Source organism: Lissotriton vulgaris, chromosome 3_1, assembly GCF_964263255.1.
Source record: "Lissotriton vulgaris chromosome 3_1, aLisVul1.2, whole genome shotgun sequence".
NCBI lineage: Eukaryota > Metazoa > Chordata > Amphibia > Caudata > Salamandridae > Lissotriton > Lissotriton vulgaris.
In genome coordinates this window covers 234,943,634-234,967,013 of record NC_141689.1, presented here as the reverse complement: position 1 = coordinate 234,967,013, position 23,380 = coordinate 234,943,634, and the positions used below count along the sequence as shown (strand labels likewise).

Genomic DNA, 23,380 nt, shown 5'->3' with positions numbered 1-23,380 from the left:
GCTCCACTGATGCACCCACCACACAGCTCCACTGATGCACCCACCATCCAGCTCCACCGATGCACCCACCACACAGCTCCACGATGCTCCAACTAAGCTCCACCAATGCACCTACCACACAGCTCCACCAATGCACCCACTAAGCTCCACCGATGCACTCACCACACAGCTTCACCGATGCACCCACCACAGAGCTCCACCAAGGCACACACCACACAGCTCCACCGATACACCCACCACACAGCTCCACCGATACACCCACCACACAGCTCCACCAATGCACCCACCACACAGCTCCACCGATGCACCCACCACACAGCTCCACCTACACAGCTCCATTGATGCACCCACCACACAGCTCCACCGATGCACCCACCGCACAGCTCCACCAATGCACCCACCACACAGCTCCACCGATGCACCCACCACACAGCTCCACCTACACAGCTCCACCGATGGACCCACCACCCAGCTCCACCGATGCACCCACCACACAGCTCCACTGATGCACCCACCACACAGCTCCACCGATGCACCCACCACACAGCTCCACCGACACAGCTCCACCGATGCACCCACCACACAGCTCCACTGATGCAACCACCACACAGCTCCACCGATGCACCCACCACACAGCTCCACTGATGCAACCACCACACAGCTCCACCGACACAGCTCCACCGATGCACCCACCACACAGCTCCACCGATGCACCCACCACACAGCTCCACCGAGGCACCCACCACACAGCTCCACCGAGGCACACACCGCACAGCTCCACTGAGGCACAGCTCCACCGATACACCCACCACACAGCTCCACCTATGTACCCACCACACAGCTCCACCGAGGCACCCACCACACAGCTCAACAGATGCACCCACCACACAGCTCCACTGTCATGCCTGCAGTACGATCGGCAAGACTAACTAGAGTGCGTTTCGTTGTTCAGACAGGTTATTATTGGCAAAGAGCGTCAGAGACACAAGTGCGCATGCGTTAACACCACGCATGCGCTATTGAGTAGTGTTCGAGTGATAAGCCCGCCCCGACCTACAGGAAGTGCTTCGCGTTCAGTTAGTGTGTGTTATTCCGTTCCGGGTTCACATCGGCGTCCGAGGAGCTAGGAGAAGGTTGGCGTGCAAAATATCGTAGGTGCTTCCGTTCTTCCGTTTAGCGGCTTGCTTTGGGAAGAGTTACTTTGTTGTGCGTTATTCCGTTTGTATATCGTTTACCGCGGTTGCGGTGGTATCTTTAAGTTGTTTCCGAGAATTTGCCTCTAGGCTTGGAGGTTCACGTTTATGTTTCAGGCACATTGCCTAGAGTGCTGGTTAACCCTAATGTGGGTACATCGTATATATTGAGGCGCACCGAGAAGGTGTGCAGGGGTACAGACATTCAGTACACAGTCCGTTCCAGTTTTCACTAGTATTCCTGTCGTAATATTTGTGTTCCTTTGGATTCGTTGGGGCCTTACACTTTCCATAAGGTACATAACGACACTTAACACATATATTACAGGGACTGCACAGGGTGGGGTTTCTTCTCATGATTGTTTCTTATATTTCTGCAGTGTCATACCGAAGACCCCCTATACCCCAGTGTGGACGAAGACTGTGGAGTGTCTGTCTATTTCTCCCCTTCCTACCCTTGTTTTGTTCCCCTGTGTTCCTCTTAGTTATTTTCTGGGTGTTAGCGTTACTTCCTGGCACCCGGAGGGTGACAAGGGGAAAGCAGGGTGAATAGCAGCGTGGATCCAGGGCACTTCCGAGACATAACAGGTGCGTGCATGACATCCACAGAGGCACCCACCACACAGCTCCACATGTGCACCCACCACACAGCTCCACCGGAGCACCCACCACACAGCTCCACCGATGCACCCACCACACAGCTCCACCGATGCACCCACCACACATCTTCACCCATGCACCCACCACACAGCTCCAGCGATGCAGCCACCACACAGCTCCACCGACACAGCTCCACCAATGCACCCACCACATAGCTCCACCGATACACCCACCACACAGCTCCACCGAGGCACCCACCACACAGCTCCACCGATGCACCCACCACACAGCCCCACCGATGCACCCACCACACAGCTCCACCGAGGCACCCACCATACAGCTCCACCGAGGCACCCACCACACAGCTTCACCGATGCACCCACCACACAGCTCCACCGATGCACCCACCACACAGCTCCACCGATGCACCCACCACACAGCTCCACCGATGCACCCACCACACAGCTCCACCGAGGCACCCACCACACAGCTCCAACGAGCTACCCACCACACAGCTCCACCGAGGCACCCACCAGCCAGCTCCACCGAGGCACCCACCACACAGCTTCACGATGCACCCACCACACAGCTCCAGCGATGCAGCCACCACATAGCTCCACCGACACAGCTCCACCAATGCACCCACCACACAGCTCCACCGATGCACCCACCACACAGCTCCACCGAGGCACCCACCACACAGCTCCACCGAGGCACACACCATACAGCTCCACCGATGCACCCACCATACAGCTCCACGGATGCACCCACCACACAGCTCCACAGATGCACCCACCACCCAGCTCCACCGATGCACCCACCACACAGCTCCACTGATGCACCCGACCACACAGCTCCACCGATGCACCCACCACACAGCTCCACCGACACAGCTCCACCGATGCACCCACCACACAGCTCCACTGATGCAACCACCACACAGCTCCACCGATGCACCCACCACACAGCTCCACCGATGCACCCACCACACAGCTCCACTGATGCAACCACCACACAGCTCCACCGACACAGCTCCACCGATGCACCCACCACACAGCTCCACTGATGCAACCACCACACAGCTCCACCGACACAGCTCCACCGATGCACCCACCACAGAGCTCCACAGATGCCCCCACCACACAGCTCCACCGATGCACCCACCACACAGCTCCCGAGGCACCCACCACACAGCTCCACCAAGGCACCTACCACACAGCTCCACCGATGCACCCACCACACAGCTCCACCTATGCACCCACCACACAGCTCCACCGAGGCACCCACCACACAGCTCCACGGAGGCACCCACCACACAGCTCCACAGATGCACCCACCACACAGCTCCACCGAAGCACCCACCACACAGCTCCACCGAAGCACCAGCCACACAGCTCCACCAAAGCACCCACCACACAGCTCCACCGATGCACCCACCACACAGCTCCACCGAGGCACCGACCACACAGCTCCAGCGAGGCACCCACCACACAGCTCCACGATGCACCCACCACACAGCTCCACCGATGCACCCACCACACAGCTCCAGCGATGCAGCCACCACACAGCTCCACCGACACAGCTCCACCGATGCACCCAGCACACAGCTCCACCGATGCACCCACCACACAGCTTCACAGATGCACCCACCACACAGCTCCACAGATGCACCCACCACCCAGCTCCACAGATGCACCCACCACACAGCTCCACAGATGCACCCACCACACAGCTCCTCAGATGCACACACCACCCAGCTCCACCGATGCACCCACCACACAGCTCCACAGATGCACCCACCACCCAGCTCCACTGATGCACCCACCACCCAGCTCCACTGATGCACCCACCACACAGCTCCACTGATGCACCCACCATCCAGCTCCACTGATGCACCCACCATCCAGCTCCACCGATGCACCCACCACACAGCTCCACGATGCTCCAACTAAGCTCCACCGATGCACCCACCACACAGCTCCACCTATGCACCCACCACACAGCTCCACAGAGGCACCCACCACACAGCTCCACGGAGGCACCCACCACACAGCTCTACAGATGCACCCACCACACAGCTCCACCGAAGCACCCACCACACAGCTCCACCGAAGCACCAGCCCCACAGCTCCACCAAAGCACCCACCACACAGCTCCACCGATGCACCCACCACACAGCTCCACCGAGGCACCGACCACACAGCTCCAGCGAGGCACCCACCACACAGCTCCACGATGCACCCACCACACAGCTCCACCGATGCACCCACCACACAGCTCCAGCGATGCAGCCACCACACAGCTCCACCGACACAGCTCCACCGATGCACCCAGCACACAGCTCCACCGATGCACCCACCACACAGCTTCACAGATGCACCCACCACACAGCTCCACAGATGCACCCACCACCCAGCTCCACAGATGCACCCACCACACAGCTCCACAGATGCACCCACCACACAGCTCCTCAGATGCACTCACCACCCAGCTCCACCGATGCACCCACCACACAGCTCCACAGATGCACCCACCACCCAGCTCCACTGATGCACCCACCACCCAGCTCCACTGATGCACCCACCACACAGCTCCACTGATGCACCCACCATCCAGCTCCACCGATGCACCCACCACACAGCTCCACGATGCTCCAACTAAGCTCCACCAATGCACCTACCACACAGCTCCACCAATGCACCCACTAAGCTCCACCGATGCACTCACCACACAGCTTCACCGATGCACCCACCACAGAGCTCCACCAAGGCACACACCACACAGCTCCACCGATACACCCACCACACAGCTCCACCGATACACCCACCACACAGCTCCACCAATGCACCCACCACACAGCTCCACCGATGCACCCACCACACAGCTCCACCTACACAGCTCCATTGATGCACCCACCACACAGCTCCACCGATGCACCCACCGCACAGCTCCACCAATGCACCCACCACACAGCTCCACCGATGCACCCACCACACAGCTCCACCTACACAGCTCCACCGATGGACCCACCACCCAGCTCCACCGATGCACCCACCACACAGCTCCACTGATGCACCCACCACACAGCTCCACCGATGCACCCACCACACAGCTCCACCGACACAGCTCCACCGATGCACCCACCACACAGCTCCACTGATGCAACCACCACACAGCTCCACCGATGCACCCACCACACAGCTCCACTGATGCAACCACCACACAGCTCCACCGACACAGCTCCACCGATGCACCCACCACACAGCTCCACCGATGCACCCACCACACAGCTCCCGAGGCACCCACCACACAGCTCCACCAAGGCACCTACCACACAGCTCCACCGATGCACCCACCACACAGCTCCACCTATGCACCCACCACACAGCTCCACCGAGGCACCCACCACACAGCTCCACCGAGGCACCCACCACACAGCTCCACAGATGAACCCACCACACAGCTCCACCGAAGCACCCACCACACAGCTCCACAGAAGCACCAGCCACACAGCTCCACCAAAGCACCCACCACACAGCTCCACCGATGCACCCACCACACAGCTCCACCGAGGCACCCACCACACAGCTCCAGCGAGGCACCCACCACACAGCTCCACTGATGCACCCACCACCCAGCTCCACCGATGCACCCACCACACATCTCCACCGACACAGCTCCACCGATGAACCCACCACACAGCTCCACTGATGCAACCACCACACAGCTCCACCGACACAGCTCCACCGATGCACCCACCACACAGCTCCACTGATGCACCCACCACACAGCTCTACCGACACAGCTCCACCGATGCACCCACCACAGAGCTCCACAGATGACCCCACCACGCAGCTCCACTGATGCACCCACCACACAGCTCCACCGAGGCACCCACCACACAGCTCCACTGAGGCACAGCTCCACCGATACACCCACCACACAGCTCCACCTATGTACCCACCACACAGCTCCACCGAGGCACCCACCACACAGCTCAACAGATGCACCCACCACACAGTTCCACAGAGGCACCCACCACACAGCTCCACATGTGCACCCACCACACAGCTCCACCGAAGCACCCACCACACAGCTCCACCGATGCACCCACCACACAGCTCCACCGATGCACCCACCACACATCTTCACCCATGCACCCACCACACAGCTCCAGCGATGCAGCCACCACACAGCTCCACCGACACAGCTCCACCAATGCACCCACCACATAGCTCCACCGATGCACCCACCACACAGCTCCACTGAGGCACCCACCACACAGCTCCACTGATGCACCCACCACACAGCTCCACCGAGGCACCCACCATACAGCTCCATCGAGGCACCCACCATACAGCTCCACCGATGCACCCACCACACAGCTTCACCGATGCACCCACCACACAGCTCCACCGATGCACCCACCACACAGCTCCACCGATGCACCCACCACACAGCTCCACCGATGCACCCACCACACAGCTCCACCGAGGCACCCACCACACAGCTCCACCGAGCTACCCACCACACAGCTCCACCGAGGCACCCACCAGCCAGCTCCACCGAGGCACCCACCACACAGCTTCACGATGCACCCACCACACAGCACCAGCGATGCAGCCACCACATAGCTCCACCGACACAGCTCCACCAATGCACCCACCACACAGCTCCACCGATGCACCCACCACACAGCTCCACCGAGGCACACACCGCACAGCTCCACTGAGGCACAGCTCCACCGATACACCCACCACACAGCTCCACCTATGTACCCACCACACAGCTCCACCGAGGCACCCACCACACAGCTCCACCGATGCACCCACCACACAGCTCCACCGAGGCACCCACCACACAGCTCCACCGAGGCACACACCGCACAGCTCCACTGAGGCACAGCTCCACCGATACACCCACCACACAGCTCCACCTATGTACCCACCACACAGCTCCACCGAGGCACCCACCACACAGCTCAACAGATGCACCCACCACACAGCTCCACAGAGGCACCCACCACACAGCTCCACATGTGCACCCACCACACAGCTCCACCGGAGCACCCACCACACAGCTCCACCGATGCACCCACCACACAGCTCCACCGATGCACCCACCACACATCTTCACCCATGCACCCACCACACAGCTCCAGCGATGCAGCCACCACACAGCTCCACCGACACAGCTCCACCAATGCACCCACCACATAGCTCCACCGATACACCCACCACACAGCTCCACCGAGGCACCCACCACACAGCTCCACCGATGCACCCACCACACAGCTCCACCGATGCACCCACCACACAGCTCCACCGAGGCACCCACCATACAGCTCCACCGAGGCACCCACCACACAGCTCCACCGATGCACCCACCACACAGCTCCACCGATGCACCCACCACACAGCTCCACCGATGCACCCACCACACAGCTCCACCGATGCACCCACCACACAGCTCCACCGAGGCACCCACCACACAGCTCCAACGACCTACCCACCACACAGCTCCACCGAGGCACCCACCAGCCAGCTCCACCGAGGCACCCACCACACAGCTTCACGATGCACCCACCACACAGCTCCAGCGATGCAGCCACCACATAGCTCCACCGACACAGCTCCACCAATGCACCCACCACACAGCTCCACCGATGCACCCACCACACAGCTCCACCGAGGCACCCACCACACAGCTCCACCGAGGCACACACCATACAGCTCCACCGATGCACCCACCATACAGCTCCACGGATGCACCCACCACACAGCTCCACAGATGCACCCACCACCCAGCTCCACCGATGCACCCACCACACAGCTCCACTGATGCACCCGACCACACAGCTCCACCGATGCACCCACCACACAGCTCCACTGATGCAACCACCACACAGCTCCACCGATGCACCCACCACACAGCTCCACTGATGCAACCACCACACAGCTCCACCGACACAGCTCCACCGATGCACCCACCACACAGCTCCACTGATGCAACCACCACACAGCTCCACCGACACAGCTCCACCGATGCACCCACCACAGAGCTCCACAGATGCCCCCACCACACAGCTCCACCGATGCACCCACCACACAGCTCCCGAGGCACCCACCACACAGCTCCACCAAGGCACCTACCACACAGCTCCACCGATGCACCCACCACACAGCTCCACCTATGCACCCACCACACAGCTCCACCGAGGCACCCACCACACAGCTCCACGGAGGCACCCACCACACAGCTCCACAGATGCACCCACCACACAGCTCCACCGAAGCACCCACCACACAGCTCCACCGAAGCACCAGCCACACAGCTCCACCAAAGCACCCACCACACAGCTCCACCGATGCACCCACCACACAGCTCCACCGAGGCACCGACCACACAGCTCCAGCGAGGCACCCACCACACAGCTCCACGATGCACCCACCACACAGCTCCACCGATGCACCCACCACACAGCTCCAGCGATGCAGCCACCACACAGCTCCACCGACACAGCTCCACCGATGCACCCAGCACACAGCTCCATCGATGCACCCACCACACAGCTTCACAGATGCACCCACCACACAGCTCCACAGATGCACCCACCACCCAGCTCCACAGATGCACCCACCACACAGCTCCACAGATGCACCCACCACACAGCTCCTCAGATGCACTCACCACCCTGCTCCACCGATGCACCCACCACACAGCTCCACAGATGCACCCACCACCCAGCTCCACTGATGCACCCACCACCCAGCTCCACTGATGCACCCACCACACAGCTCCACTGATGCACCCACCATCCAGCTCCACCGATGCACCCACCACACAGCTCCACGATGCTCCAACTAAGCTCCACCGATGCACCCACCACACAGCTCCACCTATGCACCCACCACACAGCTCCACCGAGGCACCCACCACACAGCTCCACGGAGGCACCCACCACACAGCTCCACAGATGCACCCACCACACAGCTCCACCGAAGCACCCACCACACAGCTCCACCGAAGCACCAGCCACACAGCTCCACCAAAGCACCCACCACACAGCTCCACCGATGCACCCACCACACAGCTCCACCGAGGCACCGACCACACAGCTCCAGCGAGGCACCCACCACACAGCTCCACGATGCACCCACCACACAGCTCCACCGATGCACCCACCACACAGCTCCACCGATGCACCCACCACACAGCTCCACCGATGCACCCACCACACAGCTCCACCGATGCACCCACCACACAGCTCCTCAGATGCACTCACCACCCAGCTCCACCGATGCACCCACCACACAGCTCCACAGATGCACCCACCACACAGCTCCTCAGATGCACTCACCACCCAGCTCCACCGATGCACCCACCACACAGCTCCACAGATGCACCCACCACCCAGCTCCACTGATGCACCCACCACCCAGCTCCACTGATGCACCCACCACACAGCTCCACTGATGCACCCACCATCCAGCTCCACCGATGCACCCACCACACAGCTCCACGATGCTCCAACTAAGCTCCACCAATGCACCTACCACACAGCTCCACCAATGCACCCACTAAGCTCCACCGATGCACTCACCACACAGCTTCACCGATGCACCCACCACAGAGCTCCACCAAGGCACACACCACACAGCTCCACCGATACACCCACCACACAGCTCCACCGATACACCCACCACACAGCTCCACCAATGCACCCACCACACAGCTCCACCGATGCACCCACCACACAGCTCCACCTACACAGCTCCATTGATGCACCCACCACACAGCTCCACCGATGCACCCACCGCACAGCTCCACCAATGCACCCACCACACAGCTCCACCGATGCACCCACCACACAGCTCTACCTACACAGCTCCACCGATGCACCCACCACCCAGCTCCACCGATGCACCCACCACACAGCTCCACTGATGCACCCACCACACAGCTCCACCGATGCACCCACCACACAGCTCCACCGACACAGCTCCACCGATGCACCCACCACACAGCTCCACTGATGCAACCACCACACAGCTCCACCGATGCACCCACCACACAGCTCCACTGATGCAACCACCACACAGCTCCACCGACACAGCTCCACTGATGCACCCACCACACAGCTCCACTGATGCAACCACCACACAGCTCCACCGACACAGCTCCACCGATGCACCCACCACAGAGCTCCACAGATGCCCCCACCACACAGCTCCACCGATGCACCCACCACACAGCTCCCGAGGCACCCACCACACAGCTCCACCAAGGCACCTACCACACAGCTCCACCGATGCACCCACCACACAGCTCCACCTATGCACCCACCACACAGCTCCACCGAGGCACCCACCACACAGCTCCACCGAGGCACCCACCACACAGCTCCACAGATGAACCCACCACACAGCTCCACCGAAGCACCCACCACACAGCTCCACAGAAGCACCAGCCACACAGCTCCACCAAAGCACCCACCACACAGCTCCACCGATGCACCCACCACACAGCTCCACCGAGGCACCCACCACACAGCTCCAGCGAGGCACCCACCACACAGCTCCACGATGCACCCACCACACAGCTCCACCGATGCACCCACCACACAGCTCCAGCGATGCAGCCACCACACAGCTCCACCGACACAGCTCCACCGATGCACCCAGCACACAGCTCCACCGATGCACCCACCACACAGCTTCACAGATGCACCCACCACACAGCTTCACAGATGCACCCACCACACAGCTCCACAGATGCACCCACCACCCAGCTCCACAGATGCACCCACCACACAGCTCCACAGATGCACCCACCACACAGCTCCTCAGATGCACTCACCACCCAGCTCCACCGATGCACCCACCACACAGCTCCACAGATGCACCCACCACCCAGCTCCACTGATGCACCCACCACCCAGCTCCACTGATGCACCCACCACCCAGCTCCACTGATGCACCCACCATCCAGCTCCACCGATGCACCCACCACACAGCTCCACGATGCTCCAACTAAGCTCCACCAATGCACCCACCACACAGCTCCACCAATGCACCCACTAAGCTCCACCGATGCACCAACCACACAGCTTCACCGATGCACCCACCACCCAGCTCCACCGATGCACCCACCACCCAGCTCCACCGATGCACCCACCACACAGCTCCACCGATGCTTCAACTAAGCTCCACCAATGCACCCACCACACAGCTCCACCAATGCACCTACTAAGCTCCACCGATGCACTCACCACACAGCTTCACCGATGCACCCACCACAGAGCTCCACCGAGGCACACACCACACAGCTCCACCGATACACCCACCACACAGCTCCACCAATGCACCCACCACACAGCTCCACCGATGCACCCACCACACAGCTCCACCTACACAGCTCCATTGATGCACCCACCACACAGCTCCACCGATGCACCCACCGCACAGCTCCACCAATGCACCCACCACACAGCTCCACCGATGCACCCACCACACAGCTCCACCTACACAGCTCCACCGATGCACCCACCACACAGCTCCACCGATGCACCCACCACACAGCTCCACCGAGGCACCCACCACACAGCTCCACCGATGCACCCACCACACAGCTCCACTGATGCACTCACCACACAGCTCCACTGATGCACCCACCACACAGCTCCACTGATGCAGCCACCATACAGCTCCACAGACGCACCCACCACCCAGCTCCACTGACACAGCTCCACCGATGCACCCACCACACAGCTCCACCGACACAGTTCCACTGATGCACCCACCACACAGCTCCACCTACACAGCTCCACCGAGGCACCCACCACACAGCTCCACCAATGCACCCACCACACCGCTACACTGATGCAACCACCACACAGCTCCACCAATGCACCCACCACACAGCTCCACCGAGGCACCCACCATACAGCTCTACCAAGGCACCCACCACACAGCTCCACCGATGCACCCACCACACAGCTCCACCGAGGCACCCACCACACAGCTCCACAGATACACCCACCACACAGCTCCACAGATGCACCCACCACACAGCTCCACAGATGCACCCACAACACAGCTCCACAGAAGCACCCACCACACAGCTCCACCGAGGCACCCACCACACAGCTCCACCGATGCACCCACCACACAGCTCCGCCGAGGCACCCACCACACAGCTCCACCAATGCACCCACTAAGCTCTACCGATGCACCCACCACACAGCTCCACCGATGCACCCACCACACAGCTCCACTGATGCACCCACCACCCAGCTCCACCGATGCACCCACCACACAGCTCCACCTACACAGCTCCGAGGCACCCACCACCCAGCTCCACCGAGGCACCCACCACACAGCTCCACCGATGCACCCACCACCCAGCTCCACCGAAGCACCCACCACACAGCTCCACCGAACGACCCACCACATGGCTCCACCGATGCACCCACCACACAGCTCCACCGATGCAGCCACCACACAGCGCCACCGACACAGCTCCACCGATGCACCCACCACACAGCTCCACCTACACGGCTCCACCGATGCACCCACCACACAGCTCCACCGATGCAGCCACCACACAGCTCCACCAAGGCACCCACCACACAGCTCCACTGAACGACCCACCACACAGTTCCACTGATGCACCCACCACCCATCTCCACCGATGCACCCACCACACAGCTCCACCGACACAGCTCCACCGATGCACCCACCACACAGCTCCACCGATGCACCCACCACACTGCTCCACCGATGCACCCACCACACAGCTCCACCGATGCACCCACCACACAGCTTCACCGATGCACCCACCACACAGCTTCACCGATGCACCCACCACACAGCTTTACCGATGCACCCACCACAGAGCTTCACCGAGGCACCCACCACACAGCTCCACCGATGCACCCACCACACAGCTCCACCAATGCACCCACCACACAGCTCCACCGATGCACCCACCACACAGCTCTACCTACACAGCTCCACCGATGCACCCACCACACAGCTCCACCTACACAGCTCCACCGATGCACCTACCACACAGCTCCACCGAGGCACCCACCACACAGCTGCACCGATGCACCCACCACAGAGCTCCACTGATGCACCCACTACACAGCTCCACCGATGCAGCCACCACACAGCTCCACCGACACAGCTCCACCGATGCACCCACCACCCAGCTCCACCGATGCACCCACCACACAGCTCCACCGACACAGCTCCACTGATGCACCCACCACACAGCTCCACCTACACAGCTCCACCGATGCAGCCACCACACAGCTCCACCAAAGCACCCACCACACAGCTCGACCAATGCACCCACCACACAGCTCGACCAATGCACCCACCACACAGCTCCACTGATGCACCCACCACACAGCTTAATCGATGCACTCACCATACAGATCCACCGAGGCACCCACCATACAGCTCCACCAAGGCACCCACCACACAGCTCCACCGATGTACCCACCACACAGCTCCACCGATGCACCCACCACACAGCTCCACCGATACACCCACCACACAGCTCCACAGATGCACCCACCACACAGCTCCACAGATGCACCCACCACACAGCTCCACAGAAGCACCCACCACACAGCTCCACAGAAGCACCCACCACACAGCTCCACCGATGCACCAACCACACAGCTCCGCCGAGGCACCCACCACACAGCTCTGCCGAGGCACCCACCACACAGCTCCGCCGAGGCACCCACCACACAGCTCCACCGATGCACCCACTAAGCTCCACCGATGCACCCACGACACAGCTCCACCGATGCACCCACCACACAGCTCCACTTATGCACCCACCACCCAGCTCCACCGATGCACCCACCACACAGCTCCACCTACACAGCTCCAAGGCACCCACCACCCAGCTCCACCGCGGCACCCACCACACAGCTCCACCGATGCACCCACCACCCAGCTCCACCGAGGCACCCACCACACAGCTCCACCGATCGACCTACCACACAGCTCTACCGATGCACCCACCACACAGCTCCACCGATGCAGCCACCACACAGCTCCACAGACACAGCTCCACCGATGCACCCACCACCCAGCTCCACCAATGCACCCACCACACAGATCCACCGATGCACACACCACACAGCTCCACCTACACAGCTCTACCGATGCACCCACCACACAGCTCCACCGATGCACCCACCACACAGCTCCACCGAGGCACCCACCACACAGCTCCACGGAACGACCCACCACACAGCTCCACCGATGCACCCACCACCCAGCTCCACCGATGCAGCCACCACACAGCTCCACTGACACAGCTCCACCGATGCACCCACCACACAGCTCCACCGATGCACTCACCACACAGCTCCACCGAGGCACCCAGCATACAGCTCCACCAAGGCACCCACCACACAGCTCCACCGATGCACCCACCACACAGCTCCACCAAGGCACCCACCACACAGCTCCACAGATGCACCCACCACACAGCTCCACAGATGCACCCACCACACAGCTCCACCGAAGCACCCACCACACAGCTCCACCGATGCACCCACCACACAGCTCCACCGATGCAGCCACCACACAGCTCCACCGACACAGCTCCACCGATGCACCCACCACCCAGCTCCACCGATGCACCCACCACACAGCTCCACCGACACAGCTCCACCGATGCACCCACCACACAGCTCCACCGAAGCACCCACCACACAGCTCCACCGATGCACCCACCACACAGCTCCACTGATGCAGCCACCACACAGCTCCACCGACACAGCTCCACCGATGCACCCACCACCCAGCTCCACCGATGCACCCACCACACAGCTCCACCGACACAGCTCCACCGATGCACCCACCACACAGCTCCACCGATGCACCCACCACACAGATCCACCGATGCACCCACCACACAGCTCCACCTACACAGCTCCACCAATGCACCCACCACACAGCTCCACCGATGCACCCACCACACAGCTCCACCTAGGCACCCACCACACAGCTCCACCGAACGGCCCACCACACACCTCGACCGATGCACCCACCACACAGCTCCACCGATGCAGCCACCACACAGCTCCACCTACACAGCTCCACCGATGTACCCACCACCCAGCTCCACCGATGCACCCACTACACAGCTCTACCGATGCACCCACCACCCAACTCCACCAATGCACCCACCACACAGCTCCACTGATGCACCCACCACACAGCTCAACCTACACAGCTCCACCGATGCACCCACCGCACAGCTCCACCGAGGCACCCACCACACAGCTCCACCGATGCACCCACCACACAGCTCCACCGATGCACTCACCACCCAGCTCCACCGATGCACCCACCACCCAGCTCCACCGATGCACCCACCACACAGCTCCACCGACACAGCTCCACCGATGCACCCATCACACAGCTCCACTGATGCACCCACCACACAGCTCCACCGAGGCACCCACCATACAGCTCCACCAAGGCACCCACCACACAGCTCCACCGATGCACTCACCACACAGCTCCAACAAGGCACCCAACACACAGCTCCACAGATGCACCCACCACACAGCTCCACAGATGCACCCACCACACAGCTCCACCGAAGCACCCACCACACAGCTCCACCGATGCACCCACCACACAGCTCCACAGATGTACCCAGCTCCACCGATGCACCCACCACACAGCTCCACCGAGGCATCCACCACACAGCTCCACTGATGCTCCCACCACACAGCTCCACCGATGCTCCAACTAAGCTCCACCAATGCACCCACCACACAGCTCCACCAATGCACCCACTAAGCTCCACTGATGCACCCAACACACAGCTTCACCGATGCACCCACCACAGAGCTCCACTGATGCACCCACCACACAGCTCCACCGATGCACCCACCACCCAGCTCCACCAATGCACCCACCACACAGCTCCACCGAGGCACCCACCATACAGCTCCACCAAGGCACCCACCACACAGCTCCACCGAAGCACCCACCACACAGCTCCACCGAGGCGCCCACCACACAGCTCCACAGATGCACCCACCACAGAGCTCCACAGATGCACCCACCACACAGCTCCACCGAAGCACCCACCACACAGCTCCACCGAAGCACCCACCACACAGCTCCACCGATGCACACACCACACAGCTCCACAGATGCACCCAGCTCCCTCTCCACCGATCTACCCACCACACAGCTCCACCGAGGCACCCACCACACAGCTCCACCGATGCACCCACCACACAGCTCCACCGAGCTCCCACCACACAGCTACACCAATGCTCCAACTAAGCTCTACCAATGCACCCACCTCACAGCTCCACCAATGCACCCACTAAGCTCCACCGATGTACCGAACACACAGCTTCACCGATGCACCCAACACACAGCTTCACCGATGCACCCACCACAGAGCTCCACCGATGCACCCACCACACAGCTCCACCAATGCACCCACCACCCAGCTCCACCAATGCACCCACCACACAGATCCACCGATGCACCCACCACACAGCTCCACCTACACAGCTCCACCAATGCACCCACCACACAGCTCCACCGATGCACCCACCACACAGCTCCACCTAGGCACCCACCACACAGCTCCACCGAACGGCCCACCACACACCTCGACCGATGCACCCACCACACAGCTCCACCGATGCAGCCACCACACAGCTCCACCGACACAGCTCCACCGATGTACCCACCACCCAGCTCCACCAATGCACCCACCACACAGCTCCACCGATGCACCCACCACACAGCTCCACCTACACAGCTCCACCGATGCACCCACCACACAGCTCCACCGATGCACCCACCACCCAGCTCCACCAATGCACCCACCACACAGCTCCACCGATGCACCCACCACACAGCTCCACCTACACAGCTCCACCGATGCACCCACCACACAGCTCCACCGAGGCACCCACCACACAGCTCCACCGATGCACCCACCACACAGCTCCCCCGATGCACCCACCACCCAGCTCCACCAATGCACCCACCACACAGCTCCACCGATGCACCCACCACACAGCTCTACCTACACAGCTCCACCGATGCACCCACCACAAAGCTCCACCTACACAGCTCCACCGATGCACCTACCACACAGCTCCACCGAGGCACCCACCACACAGCTCCACCGATGCACCCACCACAGAGCTCCACTGATGCACCCACTACACAGCTCCACCGATGCAGCCACCACACAGCTCCACCGACACAGCTCCACCGATGCACCCACCACCCAGCTCCACCGATGCACCCACCACACAGCTCCACCGACACAGCTCCACTGATGCACCCACCACACAGCTCCACCTACACAGCTCCACCGATGCAGCCACCACACAGCTCCACCAAAGCACCCACCACACAGCTCGACCAATGCACCCACCACACAGCTCGACCAATGCACCCACCACACAGCTCCACTGATGCACCCACCACACAGCTTAATCGATGCACTCACCATACAGATCCACCGAGGCACCCACCATACAGCTCCACCAAGGCACCCACCACACAGCTCCACCGATGTACCCACCACACAGCTCCACCGATGCACCCACCACACAGCTCCACCGATACACCCACCACACAGCTCCACAGATGCACCCACCACACAGCTCCACAGATGCACCCACCACACAGCTCCACAGAAGCACCCACCACACAGCTCCACAGAAGCACCCACCACACAGCTCCACCGATGCACCAACCACACAGCTCCGCCGAGGCACCCACCACACAGCTCTGCCGAGGCACCCACCACACAGCTCCGCCGAGGCACCCACCACACAGCTCCACCGATGCACCCACTAAGCTCCACCGATGCACCCACGACACAGCTCCACCGATGCACCCACCACACAGCTCCACTTATGCACCCACCACCCAGCTCCACCGATGCACCCACCACACAGCTCCACCTACACAGCTCCAAGGCACCCACCACCCAGCTCCACCGCGGCACCCACCACACAGCTCCACCGATGCACCCACCACCCAGCTCCACCGAGGCACCCACCACACAGCTCCACCGATCGACCTACCACACAGCTCTACCGATGCACCCACCACACAGCTCCACCGATGCAGCCACCACACAGCTCCACAGACACAGCTCCACCGATGCACCCACCACCCAGCTCCACCAATGCACCCACCACACAGATCCACCGATGCACACACCACACAGCTCCACCTACACAGCTCTACCGATGCACCCACCACACAGCTCCACCGATGCACCCACCACACAGCTCCACCGAGGCACCCACCACACAGCTCCACGGAACGACCCACCACACAGCTCCACCGATGCACCCACCACCCAGCTCCACCGATGCAGCCACCACACAGCTCCACTGACACAGCTCCACCGATGCACCCACCACACAGCTCCACCGATGCACTCACCACACAGCTCCACCGAGGCACCCAGCATACAGCTCCACCAAGGCACCCACCACACAGCTCCACCGATGCACCCACCACACAGCTCCACCAAGGCACCCACCACACAGCTCCACAGATGCACCCACCACACAGCTCCACAGATGCACCCACCACACAGCTCCAACGAAGCACCCACCACACAGCTCCACCGATGCACCCACCACACAGCTCCACCGATGCAGCCACCACACAGCTCCACCGACACAGCTCCACCGATGCACCCACCACCCAGCTCCACCAATGCACCCACCACACAGCTCCACTGACACAGCTCCACCGATGCACCCACCACACAGCTCCACCGAAGCACCCACCACACAGCTCCACCGATGCACCCACCACACAGCTCCACTGATGCAGCCACCACACAGCTCCACCGACACAGCTCCACCGATGCACCCACCACCCAGCTCCACCGATGCACCCACCACACAGCTCCACCGACACAGCTCCACCGATGCACCCACCACACAGCTCCACCGATGCACCCACCACACAGATCCACCGATGCACCCACCACACAGCTCCACCTACACAGCTCCACCAATGCACCCACCACACAGCTCCACCGATGCACCCACCACACAGCTCCACCTAGGCACCCACCACACAGCTCCACCGAACGGCCCACCACACACCTCGACCGATGCACCCACCACACAGCTCCACCGATGCAGCCACCACACAGCTCCACCTACACAGCTCCACCGATGTACCCACCACCCAGCTCCACCGATGCACCCACCACACAGCTCTACCGATGCACCCACCACCCAACTCCACCAATGCACCCACCACACAGCTCCACCGATGCACCCACCACACAGCTCAACCTACACAGCTCCACCGATGCACCCACCGCACAGCTCCACCGAGGCACCCACCACACAGCTCCACCGATGCACCCACCACACAGCTCCACCGATGCACCCACCACCCAGCTCCACCGATGCACCCACCACCCAGCTCCACCGATGCACCCACCACACAGCTCCACCGACACAGCTCCACCGATGCACCCATCACACAGCTCCACTGATGCACCCACCACACAGCTCCACCGAGGCACCACCATACAGCTCCACCAAGGCACCCACCACACAGCTCCACCGATGCACTCACCACACAGCTCCAACAAGGCACCCAACACACAGCTCCACAGATGCACCCACCACACAGCTCCACAGATGCACCCACCACACAGCTCCACCGAAGCACCCACCACACAGCTCCACCGATGCACCCACCACACAGCTCCACAGATGTACCCAGCTCCACCGAGGCACCCACCACACAGCTCCACTGATGCTCCCACCACACAGCTCCACCGATGCTCCAACTAAGCTCCACCAATGCACCCACCACACAGCTCCACCAATGCACCCACTAAGCTCCACTGATGCACCCAACACACAGCTTCACCGATGCACCCACCACAGAGCTCCACTGATGCACCCACCACACAGCTCCACCGATGCACCCACCACCCAGCTCCACCAATGCACCCACCACACAGCTCCACCGAGGCACCCACCATACAGCTCCACCAAGGCACCCACCACACAGCTCCACCGAAGCACCCACCACACAGCTCCACCGAGGCGCCCACCACACAGCTCCACAGATGCACCCACCACACAGCTCCACAGATGCACCCACCACACAGCTCCACCGAAGCACCCACCACACAGCTCCACCGATGCACACACCACACAGCTCCACAGATGCACCCAGCTCCCTCTCCACCGATCTACCCACCACACAGCTCCGCCGAGGCACCCACCACACAGCTCCACCGATGCACCCACCACACAGCTCCACCGAGCTCCCACCACACAGCTACACCAATGCTCCAACTAAGCTCTACCAATGCACCCACCTCACAGCTCCACCAATGCACCCACTAAGCTCCACCGATGTACCCAACACACAGCTTCACCGATGCACCCAACACACAGCTTCACCGATGCACCCACCACAGAGCTCCACCGATGCACCCACCACACAGCTCCACCAATGCACCCACCACCCAGCTCCACCAATGCACCCACCACACAGATCCACCGATGCACCCACCACACAGCTCCACCTACACAGCTCCACCAATGCACCCACCACACAGCTCCACCGATGCACCCACCACACAGCTCCACCTAGGCACCCACCACACAGCTCCACCGAACGGCCCACCACACACCTCGACCGATGCACCCACCACACAGCTCCACCGATGCAGCCACCACACAGCTCCACCGACACAGCTCCACTGATGTACCCACCACCCAGCTCCACCAATGCACCCACCACACAGCTCCACCGATGCACCCACCACACAGCTCCACCTACACAGCTCCACCGATGCACCCACCACACAGCTCCACCGATGCACCCACCACCCAGCTCCACCAATGCACCCACCACACAGCTCCACCGATGCACCCACCACACAGCTCCACCTACACAGCTCCACCGATGCACCCACCACACAGCTCCACCGAGGCACCCACCACACAGCTCCACCGATGCACCCACCACACAGCTCCCCGATGCACCCACCACCCAGCTCCACCGATGCACCCACCACACAGCTCCACCAACACAGCTCCACCGATGCACCCATCACACAGCTCCACTGATGCACCCACCACACAGCTCCACCGAGGCACCCACCATACAGCTCCACCAAGGCACCCACCACACAGCTCCACTGATGCACCCACCACAGGGCTCCACCAAGGCACCCAACACACAGCTCCACAGATGCACCCACCACACAGCTCCACAGATGCACCCACCACACAGCTCCACAGATGCACCCACCACACAGCTCCACCGAAGCACCCACCACACAGCTCCACCGATGCACCCACTACACAGCTCCACAGATGTACCCAGCTCCACCGATGCACCCACCACACAGCTCCGCCGAGGCACCCACCACACAGCTCCACCGATGCACCCACCACACAGCTCCACCGATGCTCCCACCACACAGCTCCACCAATGCTCCAACTAAGCTCCACCAATGCACCCACCACACAGCTCCACCAATGCACCCACTAAGCTCCACTGATGCATCCAACACACAGCTTCACTGATGCACCCACCACAGAGCTCCACCGATGCACCCACCACACAGCTCCACCGATGCACCCACCACCCAGCTCCACCAATGCACCCACCACACAGATCCACCGATGCACCCACCACACAGCTCCACCTACACAGCTCCACCAATGCACCCACCACACAGCTCCACCGATGCACTCACCACACAGCTCCACCGAGGCACCCACCACACAGCTCCACCGAACGGCCCACCACACACCTCGACCGACTCACCCACCACACAGCTCCACCGATGCAGCCACCACACAGCTCCACCGACACAGCTCCACCGATGTACCCACCACCCAGCTCCACCAATGCACCCACCACACAGCTCTACCGATGCACCCACCACACAGCTCCACTTACACAGCTCCACAGATGCACCCACCACACAGCTCCACCGATGCACCCACCACCCAGCTCCACCAATGCACCCAACACACAGCTCCACTGATGCACCCACCACACAGCTCCACCTACACAGCTCCACCGATGCACCCACCACACAGCTCCACCGATGCACCCACCACACAGCGCCACCGAGGCACCCACCACACAGCTCCACCGATGCACCCACCACACAGCTCCACCGATGCACCCGCCACCCAGCTCCACCAAGGCACCCACCACACAGCTCCACAGATGCATCCACCACACAGCTCCGCCGAGGCACCCACCACACAGCTCCACCGATGCACCCACCACACAGCTCCACCGATGCTCCAACTAAGCTCCACCAATGCACCCACCACACAGCTCCACCAATGCACCCACTAAGCTCCACCGATGCACACACCACTCAGCGCCACCACAGCATCACTCAGCGCCACCACAGCATAACTCAGCGCAACCACAGCATCACTCAGCGCAACCACAGCATCACTCAGCGCAACCACAGCATCACTCAGCGCAACCACAGCATCACTGGTTCAAATATGTTCTTTCAATGTTTCAAGCTGTTTTCAAGCTTTCATTCTTTATTACAAAACACAAAAAGATGTTAATATTTCACTTCTGTTCTTGGATTTTCGTCACAATAAAAAACACTGAACATAATCTTCACAAAAGTTATTTACAAAAGTTTAAGCTATTGCCATTACAAATTACATAAATTATTTAAGTATTAATTATTTAAAAAAATTAAAAGCCATTGTTATTTGTAATATCAATACATCTAAGTCACGTAAATACAAAACATGTTGCATTACAAATGCTATAGGTGGTTGCGAAAGTTATAACTATTGGCATTGTAAATGACAAAGCTATTAATTTAGCTAGTTTAAAAAATAACACATAAATAAAAAAAATTCATTTATAAGACCAATAGCTCAAACTTTCCTAATGCGAGCCCTATTGCATTTCCAATGCTTGTTTTTGTTTGCATTCTTTCCATTCCTTCTCTAATCCTTTAAGTGTTTAAAACAGTGCTTCATATTTACCACCTTAGCGCTTTTTCATTATTACTCTTTTCTCACTTCTTTTACTACTTTCATAATTTGCCTCCTTTTCTCTTTTTTCACTATTACTCGTTTCTTACTTCTTTTATCACCTCTTGTATTTAATCAGGTTTAATCCAAGTAAGCACATTAGAAGAAGATGAAAGCAATGAACTCAATGAAACCCAATGGAGCCCACCAGGAGCAGGTTTCTACCCACTCAGCCACAGGTCTCAACTGACATCAGGGAGTCAGCGAACATTGTAATGTATCATAACAATATGAACATTCTACAGGAACAAGTCAGAGGCTGTGAAAGATGCAGTGAAGACACTACACATCTCCCTTTTTCCAACAGTATTAAAAAAAAAGTATCAGGTGGAAACATATAAATAACAGTAAATAACAATGAACAATTAAGGAAGAGTAGCACCCAGGTAAGTAAGAAAAAGAAGAGAAAGGAACCATTATGTGCAAGGAGAAACATAACAATTGCCTACCACTCGGTCTGAACACTTCATTC

The 23,380-nt window shown here is 60.4% G+C and overlaps 1 protein-coding gene across 3 annotated transcripts in view; it reads left to right on the top strand.

Moving 5' to 3' along the window:
* FDX2 (ferredoxin 2) overlaps window positions 1-23,380 on the top strand; it is a 290,248-nt gene that overhangs the window by 84,973 nt on the left and 181,895 nt on the right. The window lies entirely within an intron of this gene.